Source organism: Ailuropoda melanoleuca, chromosome 15 (genome assembly GCF_002007445.2).
Source record: "Ailuropoda melanoleuca isolate Jingjing chromosome 15, ASM200744v2, whole genome shotgun sequence".
NCBI classification, from domain to species: domain Eukaryota; kingdom Metazoa; phylum Chordata; class Mammalia; order Carnivora; family Ursidae; genus Ailuropoda; species Ailuropoda melanoleuca.
The window spans coordinates 91,209,193-91,213,328 of NC_048232.1; the positions used below are offsets into that span (position 1 = coordinate 91,209,193).

Consider the following 4,136-nt stretch of genomic DNA (forward strand, 5'->3'; position numbering starts at 1 on the left):
GTTCCCCGTCATGCTCCCCTCGCCCCCCACCCCCTGTCCCCGAGGCAGGGTCCACCTCCGCCCCCGTCAGGGGTGCCCTCCCGGTCCTGACCCCCAAGTGCCCTCCTCACCTGTCAGTGCCGTCTGTGTCCGTGTCCCCGTTCCCCGCCATACGGCTCCTTCCTTCTTCCCCCGCCTGTGAGGGACCCTGACCCACCGGGCAGCTCTCCGCACCTGTCAGTGCTACCCCTCTCTACCTGTTGCCGCGGGACTCTCCCTCCCCAGTGTTAACGGTCACCACTGCCCTGTCCACTCTCTCTGCTGCTGCCCCTCATTCTGCCGCCAGCGTAGCTTCCCTTCCCCGACCTGTCACCTTCCCTGGCCTGCCTCCGCACCCCTCATTGCCCATGTCTTTCTCCAGCCCCATCTGCTTTGCCATCCCCCATGCCCCTTACTGGCCCCCTTCCATGTTCCCTGACCTGTCGCTGTGACGTCTTCCACACCCCCCCAACCTGCCACTTAGTGTCCTTGCAGCCTGTTTGCATTGTCCACCCACTTGTTATTGACTGCACTCAGTCTGCTGTCACCCCCAGGTCACCCACTCTTGTCACTCCTGTGCAGCCCCTGCCTCTCACTGCACCTCCCCCCGTCTGTCACTCTGCCCACCTGTCTTGTCCCTATGGGCTTCTCCAGCCTTCTGTCACCTGCTTCTGTGGCCTCACAAACATTCAGATCTTACCTCTTCTTCATATTCCTTGTTTTCTGGTTTCTCTTCCATTTTGGCCTTTCTGACTCCCATCAGCTAGGCTCTGGAAGGTGAGAAGCAGCTAGCTTAGGGGGTGGGCAGAGCCTCCCAGGCTGAGAGGACAGCACAGGTATTGGCCCAGTGGTGGATCTTCTCCAGGAACCCAGATAAGACAAGCACGTGCCCAGGGTGAGGGGGAGATAGGAGCCAGTGTGGGCCACTGGCCTTATGATCATGCTTTTCCTTGCAGGCTGTGAGCCTGACTTGTGCGAGGACCTGGGTTGGAGATTGAGATGGGACATGCACGCGAGGAGGAGAGATGAGGTGCTGGGTGTGGGTGTAGTTGTGGTTTAGACCTTGCAGGTCAGCTTAGATAATTCAGAGTCAGAGCTGTGGGACTTGCAGATAGGTTAGAAGAAGGTGTGGTGGAGAGGGCTCAGGGTGATTTCTAGGCTTCTTGGTGGCACGTATGGGTGGACTGTGGCACTGTTTACTGAGATGGGGAAGCAGGGTGGGATGCTGGCAGGAGCAGGGTGTTATTCTAGGTTGGAGGTGGAAAGTAAGGTTTTCTCTTGACTCAAAGTAGTGGGAGAAGTCTGACACATCCAAGGGTCATTAGCAAGAAGACACCGGGCAGAAGAATCTGGAGCCCAGAGGAGAGCTCAGGATGCAGGTAAACAGGACCTCAGCACAGGGGTAATGTTTGAAGTCTTGGTAATGGCAGTATATTTGCACAGACACACAGCATAACATACTGACCATTTATTGTGTGCTGCAGCTTAAAATGCTTTATATGAATTATTTAATCATCGCAGGAACTCTAGGGTATAGGAACTATTATCACCCATTTTACAGATGAAAGAACAGGCATACAACAACAGATAGATGACTGACTCAGGATTTACATCTCAGACAGCTAAGGCTCCTCCCCTTCCTTTTTCTTTTGGTTAAGGAAAAGGCTAACTTTCAAAATACTGTTTTAAGTTTTTGAATAATAATGGTAGCTGATTATGTACCAGGCATTTTTGTGTACGCACACGCGTGTGTTCCAGTAAAGCTTTATTTCGAAAAACAAGCCCAGGCACTTTTTAAAGTGCATCACATATACCATCTTATTTAAATTTTTTTTTTTTTTTTAAACAAAGTGCTTTACCTTTTATTATCCTTGTAGCCTTGTGAGATATAACAGACATTTTGATGAAAGGAGGTATATGACTTGTGCAGAATTTTCTAAAAACCAGAGAGTGAAAACCAGTGCTAAATTTTGTATTTTGACATCTAAACCAGTAAGCATTTACTTTTTTTCCCATCCCTCTCCCCTGTCTGCCTTCTAAGCATTTACTTCTTTTTTTTTTTTTTTAATGATTTTTTATTATGTTAGTCACCATACAGTACATCCCCGGATTCCGATGTAAAGTTCGATGCTTCATTACTTGCGTATAACACCCAGTGCACCATGCAATACGTGCCCTCCTTACTACCCATCACCAGTCTATCCCATTCCCCCACCCCCCTCCCCTCCGAAGTCCTCAGTTTCTCATAGTACGTAGTCTCTCATGTTTCACTCCCCCCTCTGATCACCCCCCTTTCTTTATCCCTTTCTTCTCCTACCGATCATCCTAGTTCTTATGTTCCATAGATGAGAGAAATCATATGATAATTGTCTTTCTCTGCTTGACTTATTTCACTTAGCATTATCTCCTCCAGTGCCGTCCATGTTGCAGCAAATGTTGAGAATTCGTTCTTTCTGATAGCTGAGTAATATTCCATTGTATATATGGACCACAGCTTCTTAATCCAGTCATCTGTTGAAGGGCATCTCGGCTCCTTCCACGATTTAGCTATTGTGGACATTGCTGCTATGAACATTGGGGTGCATATGGCCCTTCTCTTCACTATGTCTGTATCTTTGGGGTAAACACCCAGTAGTGCAATGGCTGGGTCATAGGGTAGTTCAATTTTTCTAAGCATGTACTTCTTAAAACAACTTAATGATGTTGATATTCCTATTATTTATATGAAGACACTGAGGCACAAATTAAGGAATGTATCCAAGGTCACAATAAATAAATGGGAGACCCAGGACTCAGCTCAGGCGGCCAGGCTCTAGAGCTTGTGCTTTTCAGTCTCGCCTCCTGTGGGTGGTTCACGCACAGGGTAATCTGAACTCGAGTAAAATTTGGAAGATACCAAAGTAGGTATCGTGAAGTCAGTCTGATTCTCACCCCATTCCTCAAGCATCCTCAGCCATCGTTTTCTTAGAAATGTTGTCATATCCATGTACAGCAAGCAGCCTTCTTTTTAACACAGAATGTACAGCCTTTTCTTTCTTTCTTTTTTTAGTCTTTTATTTCTTTAAAAATATTACGGGGTGCCTGAGTGGCTCAGTCAGTTAAGCGTCTGCCTTTGGCTCAGGTAATGATCCTGGGTTTTGGGATTGAGCCCTGAGTTGGGCTTCCTGCTCAGCAGGGAGTCTCCTCCCTCTCCTTTTCCCTCTCCCTACCCCCACTGCTTATGTGCTGTCTATTGCTGCTCTTTCTCTCAAATAAATAAATAAAATCTTTAAAAAAATATTCCATTAAAAATTACTGAAGAATATTTTACACCCAATGAAATTTGCAGATCTTAAATATGTTTGATGAATTTTGACAAATGTATACACCAGTGTGTCCATCACTCATGTCAAGATAACATTTCTGTCATCCCTAAAAGTTTCCTTGTGTCCCTTTTCAGTGACTACGACCAACCTCCAGATCCTGAGGCAACCATTGTTCTGATTTGTCATTACAGATTAATTTCACAGGTCCTCCAACTTCATATAAACAAAGTCATAAAGTTTATGCTCTTTTGTGTCTGTCCTCTTTTTGCTCAATGTAATGCTTTTGTGATTGATTGATTGATTGATTACTTTTTAAGTAATCTCCATGTCTAACATAGGGTACTAACTCACGACTCTGTGATCAAGAATTGCACACTCCACTGACTGAGCCAGTCAGGTGCCTCTTGAGATTTAGTGATTTTAAATGCTTGTATCTAGGGGTGCCTGCGTGGCTCAGTCGGTTAAGTGTCCCTTCAGCTCAGGTCATGGTCTCAGAATCCTGGGATCGATTCCTGTGTCAGGTTCCTCCCTCAGTGGGGAATCTGCTTCTCCCTCTCCCTCTGCCCCTCCCCCTGCTGGTGTGCACTATCAAATAAATAAACAAAATCTTAAAAAAAAAATGCTTGTATCTGTATTTTTTGATTTTTATTTGAGTAGGATTCATTTGTATGAATATGAAATATAAACTTATAATTTATTTCTTTAAATATAATTTATATATTTCTTTTCATATTGAAAATATAATTTATTTTCATATTGATGGATATTTGGATTGCTTTCACTTTTCTGGCTATTACTACTAAAGTCAAGATT

General features: G+C 45.2%; 1 protein-coding gene across 5 annotated transcripts in view; it reads left to right on the forward strand.

Annotated features, from left to right (window-relative positions):
- Nucleotides 1-1,133: 1,133 nt before the first annotated feature.
- Nucleotides 1,134-4,136, forward strand: part of PPP6R2 (protein phosphatase 6 regulatory subunit 2) — an 84,245-nt gene continuing 81,242 nt past the window's right edge. For 2 of the 5 annotated variants that reach the window (XM_034643643.1, XM_034643647.1), the window contains exon 1: nt 1,138-1,397. The gene's annotated coding sequence lies outside the window, so the exon portion shown is untranslated. Of the gene's footprint in view, nt 1,398-4,136 lie in introns of all 5 variants that reach the window. The other 3 variants (XM_034643645.1, XR_004620695.1, XM_034643646.1) reach the window with 3 other exon arrangements.